The sequence below is a fragment of the Rana temporaria genome, chromosome 1 (assembly GCF_905171775.1).
Source record: "Rana temporaria chromosome 1, aRanTem1.1, whole genome shotgun sequence".
NCBI lineage: Eukaryota > Metazoa > Chordata > Amphibia > Anura > Ranidae > Rana > Rana temporaria.
This window is the reverse complement of record NC_053489.1, coordinates 488,265,328-488,280,145: the sequence shown is the minus strand read 5'-3', so window position 1 is coordinate 488,280,145 and position 14,818 is coordinate 488,265,328.

The window sequence follows — 14,818 nt, the reverse complement described above, 5'->3', positions numbered from 1 at the left end:
TTTCACAAGGTTATGGTCTTTCCTTTTTCCCTACATACTTGTGGTCATGCCTAGTGATGCTCCCCTCAAAGTAGAACAAACATTATGACATGAGGGTTTTCCATGGGGCATAGTTTGGCAAATGTTGTAGCCGGACGCTGGGTCTGCTCTCTCTGTCCGGTATCTGACTAATGATCCTGCTGGCAGCTTATCTACCTTACCCGAGCCCAATAGCCTGCTACTTGAGCTGTCATCTGATCGTTCTCCTGCGGCTGGCAGACATGTCTAAACATGGCTCCACTACCGGTCCCGTGGCAGAGCACGTGGCCCAAGATAGCAGCCTGCCTTTTTAGACAGCAAAGGAAAAGTGCAGGGAAGTCACACAGAAATTATTTGCAAAACCTGCTGCCAAAGGCCTTCCATTACAACCTGCTGCCAATAGTGCTTACAGTGGAGAACACTCAGAATCAGATGACACGATGCCTCTGGATGATTTTGCTGTCTCTTTGCCAGACTGGAACACCATGAGTACATTGACAGCTATGTTTCCTCTGCATGCTTTACAAGCCCAGGATCTGAATGGACCGAAGCCTACACTTATGCCCTGTACACACGATCGGATTTTCCGTCGGAAAAATGTTGGATGGTTTTTCCCAAGGAATTCCGCTCAAGCTTGGCTTGCATAAACACGGTCACACAAAAGTTCTTTTGACCGCCAAGAATGCGGTGACGTACAACACTATGACGAGCCGAGAAAATTAAGTTCAATGCTTCCGAGAATGCGTCGAATTGCCTCCAAACATACGTTGGAATTTTGCGCGTCGGAATTGCTACAGACGATCAGATTTTCCAATAGGACTTTTTTACATCTCAAAATTTGAGAACCAGCTCTCAATCTTTTGCTGGCAGAAATTCCAACAGCAAAGGTCCGATGGAGCATACACACGGTCTGAACTTTTGTTCAAAAGCACACATCGGACTTTTACTGTCGGAATTTCCGATCATGTGTACGGGGTATTAGAGATGTTCTTAAAAGATTTTTTTTAGCCTCACACTTACAACAATTTTTTGGTTTGTGGATTCTGATCTTATGCAGTGTCTGCTATTACCATTATGTAGGGAACATACACTGATCAACTTGTTGGTGACAAATAACTTGCAAAGGGATAAAGGATTTTCGACAGGTAAACTTTTTGATAAAGTATGGCAAGAAATAAAAAGTTTAACTAACATTACAGGTTATACATGTTATACCCCAATATGGAATGATGTAAATTGTGAGTAACTGCAAAAACTGCAGGTGTTTGAGCTATGGCAACAATCAGGGGTTGATATATTTGAACCAGCTGTTTCAGAATGACAGTTTAAAATCCTTTGCTCAAATAATGGAGCAATATGGAATTACAAAGCAAAGGTTTTTCCAATATCTTCAACTCAGGCACGACATACAGGCTCAGACCCATTCCTTTGAATTTAAACATAATCATTCGACAATAATATCATTATTAGATATTAAAGGGCATATTCAAGGTCTTATATCACGATTATATGGGGTACTATATAATAAGTTTAAAGATTCTGTAGATATTCCCTCAAGGGCTCAGCGGGAACGAGACCCGGGACCATTGTCAGGCGACCATTGGATAATGGCTCTGTCAACGGTCCCTAGTGTATCTCTGTCCACTATGCAAAATCTTGCGCAATTATTCATTTTACATAGGTCATACTATACTCCTGAGAAACTATTTAAATTAAATTGTAGAGTTCCCCTATGTGTCCTCGATGTAGGGGAGGCCCTGGAAACTTCATATATATGCTATGGAGAGGCCCTAAACTCCACCGATGTTGGCAGGGCATAATTGAGACTATTAACCACTTCACCCCTGGAAGAATTTACCCCCTTCCTGACCGGGCCATTTTTTGCGAATATGTTTTACTTTTTGCTATATTAAATATCCCAATTTTCTTTTCTTTTTTTCCTCAGTTTAGGCCGATATGTATTCTTGGTAAAAAAATCGCAATAAGCATATATTGTTTGGTTTGCGTGAAAATTATAGCGTCTACAAAATAAGGGATAGATTTATGACATTTGTATTATTATTATTTTTTTTTACTAGTAATGGCAGCAATCTGCGTTTTTTATCAGGACTGAGACATTGCGGCGGACATATCAGACACTTTTTACACTTTTTTTAAACCATTGACATTTATACAGTGATCAGAGCTATAAATAGCCATTGGTTACTGTATAAATGTCGCTGACAGGTAAGGGATTAAATGTGTTCCCTGACTGTGTGTTCTAACTGTGGGGGGATGGGACTGACTGGGGGAGGAGACCGATCGGTGTTCCTATATACTAGGAACACACGATCTGTCTCCTCTCCCCTGACAAGACATGGATCTGTATGTATCCATATTTCTGCTCTGTCACATGCAATCGCGGGTGCTTGGCAGACATCGCCGCCACCAGGCACGGGCATCAGCTCCTCGGTGATGTGGTGGGGGCCTGCACACACCCTCTATACTGGCGTGAAGCTGAGGATGTCATATGACGCCTGCCCAGGATAGTCATTTGACTATACGCGGGATATGAAGTGGTTAATAGTCTCTTCAGAATAAAATTACCATTAGAACCTGGCATATGTTTGTTAACCTCCTGGGCGGTGTTCCCGAGTCTGACTCGGGGTGAGATTTTTGGGCTAGGATCGGTAACCCCGAGTCAGACTCGGGCTCGCCTCGCTGGATGTACAGGGAGTTTTACTTACCTTGTCCCTGGATCCAGCGATGCCACCGCGCTGTGTGAGCGAGCAGGTCCTCGCTCGATTCACACAGTGCCTCCGTGTGACGCCGATCTCCGTTCCCTGCGACGTTACGACGCACGGGGACGGAGAACGGCGCCAAATTCAAAAAAGTAAACAAACACTATACATACAGTATACTGTAATCTTATAGATTACAGTACTGTATGTAAAAAAAACACACCCCCGTTGTCCCTAGTGGTCTGTCCTGTGTCATGCATGTCATTTTGTATAATAAAAACGTTTCTTTCTCCCTGCAAACTGTAGATTGTCCATAGCAACCAAAAGTGTCCCTTTATGTCAAAAATAGTTTTAGATCAGCTAAAAACCAGCGATAATAAATTATAATCACTTGCAGAATTGTGCGATAGCGATTTGTGGGGAAATTCGTCATAAAAAAAAAAAAATAATGACAGCAACAATTCTGCAACTGAGCAAATTTCAGTGATTTTGATTTGATTACATTATTGAATATTTTTTATTATAATTATATTATTATTTGTTATAATTATTTATAATTATTTATTATATTATAATTTATAATTTTGTTTTTAAAAAAATGTCATACCCGGGATGCCTATTAGAAGCTTGTTTGGTCAGATTTAAGTGAGTTATTTCTAAAAATGACAGACCTACAATATAAAACGCCAAATTTCCTTGCAAATAATGGTACCGCTTTCAGCATGTTTTTTCTGAAAGAATCATACCGCCAGGGAGGTTAAATAATAGAGGAATCTAGTGTCCCGGATTGTGCTTATATTACAATAGTAAGAAGTCTGTTTCAAGCTCACAAGTTAATAGCACAAAAATGGATTTCAGTTTATCCACCAACAGTGGAGGAATGGAGAATGCAAATAAAGGAAACCCTGCTAAAAAAATAAATATATTTTTCTGCATCAAGGTTGCCAAGGGAAATTTGAGACTATATGGAGAAGATAGATGGATGCTCTAGGCCCGATTTGGAAGGAGTCATATAGTAAGAGAAGGGAAATAGATAGAGAGATTGGAGTATGGGAGTGGGGGAGGGTGTGTTTATAGTTTATTCAGTGATATGTGTATTATGATTGTATTTGGGTAGTATTTATGTACTGTGCTTTGATTTTTTGTCCACTGTATTAAATTTCAATAAAAAATGTACTGGATTTAATATATATATATATATATATATATATATATATATATATATATATATATATATATATATATATATATATATATATATATATATATATATATATATATATATTATTTCAGAGGTTACTGATTGCATTACTTCTATCACATATTATATAATTTACAGATATTAAAGGGGTTAAAGCAGAAGTTTATTTTATTCATCAAGATATGCAGAAACTTAGAGATCTCACTGCGGCCTTGGAAGGTCATCTCAGTACCCTAGAGTATAATACTGCTGTAACCAAACATGCAGCAATGCTGGAAGACCTTGAAAAATTGGAATTTCTGAAAAAGCTGAGGGTAAAAACCTGGTTACTTTCATCGAGCACTGGCTATTAAACACCTTCGGGAAGGACTCCTTTTCCCCGAAGTTCTCTGTGGAATGGGCGCATAGTCCCAATGTGCCCCTTTACTTCCTGGTACCCCTCCTCACCCTTTCTTGTTCAAAATCTTAGACTGCAAGGACAGAGATGTTACCCTGGGTATCATTCTAGTACTGGATAATTTCAAAATTTCACTATTTCCTGACTTTTCTGCTCCAGAAGCAGAAGTCCAGAAACAGAGGGCTCAGTTCAATGACATCAAGAAGTGGCTACATGACTTGGAATCACAATAAGCCATACTGTACCCAGCCAGGCTACGGGTGGTAGAGAAGTCCACTTTTTTGAGAAACCATCCTTGGCTGCACAGTGGCTGGATCGTGAGGAGAATACCCTTCGGGAATTGGCCACAAAACATTGCTTACCTACTTGAGAATTTTACCTTTCTACGGTTTCACATTATCCCTAAGCTTGTGCCCCAGGCTCCTTTGTCAAGGGAAAACTTATGCAAGAGCCTGGTTATCATCTACTGAATTCAAAACTGACTTGCACTCTGTCATTGTGAGGCCTCATACACCGAGTAGATTGGCTGATATGTTATCCCCCAATGTTATTCCACGTGGATGTTACCTTGTGCCTTATTTGCTGTCTTGGGCCAAGTTGGTTCATAAGTTCTTTCGGTTTTTGGTCCTATTTGCCTGCAAACTGCTACTCACCTTCATTTTCCTCTACTCACTGTGGTCTCATAATGTCTATGTACTTATCCTGGTCATCTCTACTCAAGATGGATCATATTCTTCCCTTGGGACTAGATTTTCTCTGCACAGTGGGATTGTCTTGTATGTTACCTAGGTCACAGTTGGTCGCATGAGGGTCAGCTACTTATTTACATGAACCTTATTTACATGAACCTTATAGATAAATGTTATGTCATTCTTTCCTGGAATGTAAGAGGTCTGTGTAATCAAGTCAAGCACCTGGATGTCCAATGTTCTGTAAAAGTCACATTTACACCCTGGTGGCGATTCCCTGTTCTCCCAATAATTGTACAGCCACCAGTTTTATTCCATGTATTCCTCTTATGCCAGAGGGCTCATAGCTAGATTCAGGTACAGTTACGCCGGCGTATCAGTAGATACGCCGTCGTAACTCTGAATCTACGCCGTTGTAAATTTAAGTGTATTCTGGAAACCAGATATGCTTAAATTACGCTAAGATACGAGCGGTGTAAGTCTCCTACGCCGTCGTATCTTAGGATGCATATTTCCGCTGGCCGCTAGGTGGCGCTTCCGTTGAGTTCGGCGTAGAATATGCAAATGACTAGATACGTCGATTCAGAAACGTACATGCGCCCGGCGCATTTTTTTCCGTAAGGCTTTTTCCGGCGTAAAGTTTGTCGAACAAATAGCTGGCCTAGTCAATGTTAAGTATGGCCGTCGTTCCCGCGTCGGAAATCTCTTGAAAATTAGGGAAATACCCCCAGTGTCCCCATGAAAAAAAAAAATTATTTTGTACTGTTACGGTGACAGCTCAAAATTTTTGATTTTCCAAAATTTTCAGGCCCAATTACAATGATCACTGGAACAGATAGAAAAGCTCAATCTCTCCATTGTGGATATAGACAGCATAAAAATGGAAAGGATGGGTTACCCTTTCCTACTCTATCTTGTGACTTTTGCTACAGTTAAAGAGTAAAAAAATCCCCTCTGGGTGATCAATGTACATTGCAGGGATTATAACACATTTTGTTTCAGATTTCTACCTTTTGTTGCTCTGAAGGAAAAGCTGTTTGTCTGTGTCAATGTACAAAGTGAATGTGAATGGCAGTGTTTTTTTTTTTTCAATCAGTTGATGCACTTGCAGTGTTTTAATGAGACAATTAGCAGGGTCTGAATAACTTTCAATGTGATTAACCCGTTGGAAGTATTTCACGAAAAATAAAACATTTTGTAGCAGAGAATGCTTATAATCTGACATGTATCTTAGTGCAGACTTCTGGGACAATCAGGGAGCCAATCACACAAGCAGGTAACTACATTTCTGGGAGGGGGTTCTGTACACCAAGCTGTGTACAGTACACCTCCAGGTTGCCATATTGCATTACATTTTACAGATTAAAAAGGAAAGCTCATTCTTAATATCATTTAATTAAAAGATGGCTTGTGTCACAATTGTATTTTTTATTTTATTTGCTACTTTTTTACCCCAAAAATGGATATGCTCTTTAAAGATTGTTTATGCTTTTTACTTACTGTAGTAGAGTACTGTGTTAGCCATTAATCAAAAGTTTGGTGTTTAAGTTATACACTTTTTTTTGGCTAACTACAGTTATTAAAGATGCAAGCTATCAGGATGTTTTAGATCACCTCTTCAGGCTTTATACAATTCACTTGAAGAAGGGATCACTTCTTCAGGCTTTATACGGTACAATTCAATTGAAGAAGGGATCTAAGGCATCCTGAAAGCTTGCATCTTTAATAACTTAAGTTAGCCAGTACAGAGTATCACTCCAAATCTTCAGGTTTTTTTCCTCCTACAAGTATGTGAAATTTGGATTAGCAGAGCCCTGCAGTCTACTTGTCATTTTACAGCAGTACGAATAAACTTATAGTGGAGATCACTGATGTACAGTATACATTTGCCATTTGCCATAAATTTGACACTCTGCAAATGGGAGTTTTTTCTTGGAAAACCTTTAGCATTAGACTATATTGCTCCAATCTGCCCCAATACAACATATATGTATGTACAAGTTTATGTGCAGTGTGTATGTTGAAATAACTAAAATGAATTCAGTGAGTGTGGAATTCAGAACAATTTGTGATGCCAATAATATATTTTCTACTCATACACAGGCAATATACTAGTTGACCTTGGCAATTTTGAACATAATGATTTGGTTTGCTTTATCAGACGTCCATGGCATAGAGCCTTAAATAAGTATGAAATGCAATAAGATCAGATATCGAAACCAATTTTCTAAGGCTAGGTAATAGGAACGCTATGCTCTGCTTGTTTTAGCCCTGTCACTGTGCAACTTACATTTATATTTTGTTTTTGGAGTGGGTATTAATTGTAAGTGTTCCCTAAATATAATTAAAGAAATAATTAATAAAGCATTTTACTGCTGAGGTTCTAAACGTGTTTTACTTTTGACTGCATCGTAGTGGATTAAAAGATACTTTATTTTTTTAAGTTTTACATGATTTTTGCTTTGTGAGTACACACACACCACAGCACATTTCAATGCATTGTATTGCAGATGTGCCTCTGAACTACTTCTGTGCAGTCATTGTATGCAATAACAAACAGAATTCCATAAACACATAAACATTCACTATGCACCATTCCTAATTTGAAACACATGTTACATGGTACATAGTTGTTACTGTTGAATAAAGACACCAGTCCATCCAATTCAACCTGTGGTGTGTGTGTGTGAGTTTACGTCAATATAAAATTCCATAACCCTGTATGTTGTGATCGTTAAGAGGCCTGTCTAAAAGTTTTTTGAAACTAGCAACGCTCCCTGCTGATACCACTGCTTGTGGAAGGGAGTTCCAAATCCTCACCATTCTGACAGTAAAGAACCCTTTACGCAGTTTAAGGTTAAACCACTTCTCCTCTAGTTTCAATGAATGGTCGCATGTATTTTTAAACTCTCTCCCACTGAAACGTTTTTTTCATTTGCTGGGGTCACCTGTAAGGTATTTGTATATCGCTATCATATCTCCTCTCAAGCATCTCTTCTCCAGAGAAAATACGTTTATTGCTTGTAGTCTTTTCCCATAACAGTCCCTTAGCTTTGTTTCCCTTCTCTCGACTCTATTCAGTTAAAGCACTATACTGAAGTTGCGGCCGGGCCAACGTCTTGAAAGAGTGGCAGAATTCTAGTTTTATATCTGGAGTGTATTCCATTTTTTAATGCATGTTAATATTATGTTGGCTTTGTTTGCAGCAGCTTGGCATTGCATGCCATTTCTGTGCCTGTCATCTACTAGGACCTCCATATCTTTCCATATCCTGGATTCTCCCAGAGGTTGCCCCCTAGCGAGTAACTTGCATTTGTATTTTTAGCACCTAAATGCATTACTTTACATTTTTCAGCATTAAAACTCATTTGCCATGTATTTGCCCAACCCATTATTTTATTGAGGTCCTCCTGTAAGGTTTTCACATCTTGTTGTGAAGTTATTGCCCTGCTTCACTTTGTATCATCAGAAAGAATGTGACTTAACTATATAGCAAGCAAAAAATCCTGATAGCCTAAAGACTCTATAGTCACATCTCCCAGACAGTGTGGTACACAAAATAAGTAACTTTTTTTTATGAAACCTTATCAACAGACAGATGGATTAAATGCTCACTATGGTGTCTACTCACTGAGTCCAAATAGAATAGAAAACCAAAACTTCTGTTCTCACTCCTTTTTCAGCTAAACTGTTTTAAAAATGTATGATTCTGTCACTAAACTGAAAGTGTCAACAAAAGCTCTTCCTGCAAAGCAGAAAGTAAATCCATATCGCTCACCTGACATCTCTTTGGATATCAACACTCCTGGAAGTGTCGATCTGCTGGTCCCCTTCTGTGCTCAGTGATTCTTCCTGCTGACCTCCACATTACTACAGGACACAGTTACTGTAGAGTGCAGTAGGCGAACAGTACATTTGGACAGGTAAGTACAGTAGTACCTTGGATTATGATCATAATTCTTTCCAGAAGCATTCTTGTAATCCATAGCACTCATATATCAAAGCAAGTTTTCCCATAAGAGTCAATTAAAACTCAGATAATTTGTTCCACAGTCACTGCTGGTGTATGCAGTACTGTATGTGGCCAGAGGTGCGGAGGCACCGGTGTTTGCAGTACCGCATGGGACCAGAAGTGCGGCGCCCCCGCCCCCTCACCTGCGCCCCCGCACCTCGGACCACATACGGGACTGCAAACCCAAGTGGCTTGAATCCTGCTCATCTTGCGAGACAATGCTGGAAAATCGAGTCAGGATTTTTTTTAAATAGCTCGTAATGCGAAACCCTCGTAAACTTCATTACTCGCAATCCAATGTTGTACTGTATTTACATTATTCTTTGTTGTAAATATATCATATCATTTTCACATCAGAGTCACATTAAGGAACTACACATAAGATTTTCAATGCATACTGTTGTTAATCAAAAACACAATATATGCCAATTCTAGTCTATGCCATTAAAGGGTTAGTTGAGGCATGAGTCAAAATTGTATGGGTTTTCTGTTCAGAAATAGCATGAAGGTCATATGTCTTTTTGTAAAGCATCTAATCATATGTAACTCCAGGGTAACTCACATTTGATTCACAGCATTATGTTGCAGTTTATTTTAAAACAAAGCAAGTAAAGCAATGCCTTACATTAATTTTAAGCTTGGAATACCCTGATGTACTGTCTTTCTTTAAAGCTGAATATTCTGTTAACAAGACTGTGGGTATGTGAAAGGATACACAGTCACACACACAGCCACCGGCTGTGTCTGCAGTGCTTTGACAATAAATCTATTCTCACTGTGCAGATTTTCAGCAAGATTAAATATGCAGTGAGCAATAAATGAGCAACTCCGAAACCAACTCCTGCTGACATTTACAAAATCAAATTAAGAGCGCGTGTGACAACAATCATCAAGTAGAGGCTCTTTTTTTCCCTTATTTTTCTTTCTTATTATTGAAGACTTCCACTTCATTGTTCATGTAGAAGAAAGATGTGAACTGACAATTCTTAATAGAGTTTGCTACAGTACACTTCTTACAGAATGTACATACATTTAAATTGTGTATGCACATTTATGACTATATTTGTGTAAAGACTTACTGACAGAGAAGAAATATATGACCCAGGTTTCTAATCAATCATCTTTTTAGAAGTTGATTTTTGTTTTTGTGGCCAAAGACAGCAACATAACTTTGAAGTTTATACAAAGAAAGCAAACAATAAGTGGGCCTATTTGAATATAGGGTGTAGCTAATTTGATTATGGAGTATCGTTTTCTAAGAAACTCACCTTTCTGTATAAACATTCCAATTCCCATACAAAGATTTCCCCATGCAGGCAATTCTTGAAATAACCAATATCCATGACATACATGGGTTTACAAAATTCTCTTGTTCGCAAACTAAACACTCCATCAAAATCCATTACACATGTGATTTTATAAATATGCAGACAGATAATTCTGAAATTAATTATTTCCAGACTGCTGCTGACTGCTCAGAATCTGTGCTACATAATCTAATAATGTATTATTCATTGTATGAGTGAAATGAGTGCCAATGTTGGCATCAGTGTGAGTAAAGCTGCAGGTGTAAGTTTGAGTTTAAAAAGTGCCAACAATTGATGTCAGTGGGAGTAAATTAGTGCCAATTATATTTGTAAATGGGATGAAATAGGCCCAAAATGTTATTGTTAGTAGGATAAAAAAAGTGCCATCCCTGTTGTAATTTGGAGTAAAATAAGCCCCATTTGTATATGTAAATGTGAGTAAAAAAGTTCTATCTGGGGATCAGTGGAAGTAAAAAAAAGCCCTAATAATTGGCATAAGTGTAAAAAAATTGAATGCCAACCATTAATGTCAGTGAGAGTAAATCAGTGATATAATTAATGTTATTCATAGTAAAATAAGTGCCAATCATGTGTGTCATTGGAAAAAAATAGGTGCAAAATCATGTCAGTGAAAGTAAAATAGGTGCCAATCCCATGGGACCAAAATGAACACCATAGAATCATTGGTGTTCTTTGGTTTATTTACCTGATTACACGCCCCATAATGCTCTGCCTCTCTAATGCATTAGTTCAGAACTTTGCAGTTGAACTGTCAGACAGGAGAACACTTTGCCCACACAGTCCCAGTATTTGGAATGCAAACCTTGCTTGTGCACTCGGTATCCTGAGCTCCTGGAAGACTACCCTAAAATATAGGGTGACTCCCAGGGTTTCTGGGTGACTTGAGGCTGGGTTCACACCTCCGATGGATGTGGCTCGCAGCAGGGGTTCGGTGCAATCCAAGTTCTCTGTTTCGGGACGAACCGGGGCTGACTTTTTGCCTGAATTCGGACCTGTAACGCTATTACAACACACATTGCCACAGTGTCATTCATTGTCAATGGCACCCCAAAGCATTGTACTATAGAACTCAAAGCACCACAGTAAACCACAATGTGAAAACTTGGTATTGTGATACACTGCATTGGTAAAAATGGGGTCACTGATTTAGTTTAGCCCACATGAATGCATTGCAACAGAATTCTTAGTTGTAAAGAGGCCCTAAAAGTAAAGTCCATGCTGTTCAGAAGGTACCACAATGACTTTAGCTACAGCAAGTTCAACTATGTGATTTTCACACAATATGCGCCAGTCAATTCTCCCTAATCCTGCCTATTTAAAGGAACATGTTCTTACAGATACAGATGTGCAACAGGGTAACAATGTAGCCTGCTCATTTTATTTGTTGTGTTTCTCTACCCTTTCCTCAAACACATGTTCAGACAGATGAACTGGAGAAGCTGTTTGTGGCCCATGCGACGTCTATAACGCATGTACTTTTTAATAGGCAAGGAGGAAGGGGGTGCTAGGGCAGTTAAATTCCTCACTACCTAAGGTAAACCCAACCGTTAAAATCCCTTATAACTTTTAACATATACATTTCAATTCAAACATTGTTTTCAAAATGTTTTCAATCTGCAGCTTTTATTAAATAATTCCTAGTGGTCCTGGCATGAGGGTCTTTGTTCAGGAAGGGAGTAACAACTGTCTTCCATTTTTTCCTCGTTATTGTTCTTCTGTTATGTGTGTCCTTGATTGAATCTCCAAACAGTTTAGCCAACACACATTGCACATGCATTGTTCTCAAAACTCATTATCATCTGCAGATCCTTGCATTTGTCATGATCAAGTTATTAGTACTACATAAGGCTAAATGATCTTGAATATATGTCTTTGGGCAGCATAGTGAAGCGTGAGTTCCAAATGTAGATAGAGCTGATGAGGATTTAAAAACATAATTTAATGTTTTTAAGCCTAGATCTAGTTTGGGGGGAAGAGTGATCAACTGCAGGACTTCAGACCAAGTTCTTGTGCATCCCCACTTTTCCCAGCTCTAGTGGTCCCACTGAAGAAACAGCTAGATCTCTTCTAGAATCCGGCTCATCATACTGTATATCTTTAGATCTCAAAATCTCTAAATATTTTCTCATGAACATAGAGAGTTAATCCCTGATGTACCGTAGACACAGCCCTCAACTCAACAGAGTCTGGCAGATAATACAGCATAGAAACATCCCAGATCACTTTCAGGGGTTTCAATAAAGTAATAACAATTTTCTGGTGGTGGTTTCATTTAGAACTACCAGGCCTAATTCAGGCAAACATTTGAGCCAGTGTCAGTAACATTACCAACATATGTAGCAAATTTAGGTAGTTCTTACTATTGCCACTGTAAGAAACGGTTACTGTGGCAGTGATAGCTTCTTAACCACTTCAGCCCGGAAGAATTGGCTGCTCAATGACCAGGCCATTTTTTGCGATACGGCACTGCGTCACTTTAACTGACAACTGCGCGGTCGTGCAATGTAGTATCCAAACAAAATGTATGTCCTTTTTTCCCCACAAATAGAGCTTTCTTTTGGTGGTATTTGATCACCTCTGTGTTTTTTATTTTGTGCGCTATAAACAAAAAAAGAGTGTAAATTTTGAAAAAAAAAACACTTTTTGCTGTAATAAATAGCCCCACTTTTTTGTTTTAAAGGCATTTTTTTTCCTCAGTTTGGGCCGATATGTATTCTTCTACATATTTTTGATAATAAAAATTGCAAAAAAGTGTATATATATATATATTTGGTTTGCGCAAAAGTAATGGCGTCTACAAAATAGGGGATAGATTTATGGCATTTTTATTATTATTATTTTTTTACTAGTAATGACGGTGATCTGCGATTTTTATCGGACTGCGACCTTATGGCGGACATATCCGGCACTTTTGACACATTTTTGGGACCATTGACATTTATACAGTGATTAGTGCTATAAATGTGCACTGTGTAAATGTCACTGGCAGGGAAAGGGTTAACACTAGAGGGTGTTCAAGGGGTTAACTGTGTTCCCTAATGCGTGTTCTAACTGTGGGGGAGGGGAATCACTACAGGAGATGACAGATCATGGTTGCCAGCTTGTTGGAACTCACAATCTGCATCTTCTCTCAGAACAGAACAGGGATGTGTGTGTTTACTAAAAGGGACTGACGTACAGCTACGACGGTCCACAGGAACGAGCCAAACTGCCACTGTATAATGATGGCAGCAGGTCAGCAAGCCCTTAAAGAATTGCCTCCAGATTAGGTAATTAAATCAGCTCAGAGCCTGCATACAGAGTAACGCCAGTACTTAGAATGAAGTACCGTATGTCTGTTCTGAGAAGCTGTCAGGTATAGGACAGTTTTCTGCACACTACTGTATCCCGATTCCCGGCCCCATTCAGCTGTTGGCCAGGAGGACACCCAGCTAAGAGCTACATGTAAACAAAGGGCTTGGGAATAGTGGTGATGTCATTACCAACATTTTGGTTCTGTGCCCTGATGGAAAACTAAAGGGTGCCTTCATGAGAATTTTGCAAATGAGCTGAACAAACAGAACTCAAATAAGGCTTCTAAAGAAAATAACCCAACATCAGTATTAGCCTTTCTGCATAATAAGTAGTCAACATTTTTAATATGGAATGCTGAGAACTAGTACAAATAGTAAAAACTTATCAAAACAATCTTTCACAACCATAGATCTTGTTTTTTTCTTTATTAAACCAAAGAAGTACATAGTAGAAGTATGTTAAGTGTAATAAATAATATGGTAAACCCTGCTTATGTTAAATTGCTCTCAGTATGGTTTATGTTGCACAGGCTTTTTTTTTTTTTACCTTATCTGAATCATTCATACCTGGCTCCATGTACTTAAGTCTATACTTTACATATGCTTTGTAACCAATGTTAATGCTATGCAATGTCTTGTGGAGGATAAAAAAAGACACTGGCCCGGAGTCACGTAGAATCACATATCTTTGTGCGGGCGTAACGTATCCTATTTACGTTACGCCTCCACAACTTTTACAGGCAAGTCCCGAAAGTTGCGGCGGCGTAGCGTAAATAGGCCGGCGTAAGCCCGCCTAATTCAAATGTGGTAGATGTGGGCGTGTGTTATGTACATTTTATGTGACCCCACGTAAATGATGCTTTTTACGAACAGCGCATGCGCCGTCCGTGAAAGTATCCCAGTGCGCATGCTCCAAATTAACCCGCAAGAAGCCAATACTTTTTACGTGAAAGTAAATGATGCCCAGCCCTATTCGCAAACGACTTACGCAAACAACGTAAAAATTTCAAAATTTTACGCGGGAACGACGTCCATACTTAACATTGGTACGCCGCATGTACGCCTCATATAGCAGGGGTAACTTTACGCTGGAAAAAGCCTAACGTAAACGGCGTATCTGTACTGCGTCGGCCGGGCGTATGTTCATGAATTGGCGTATC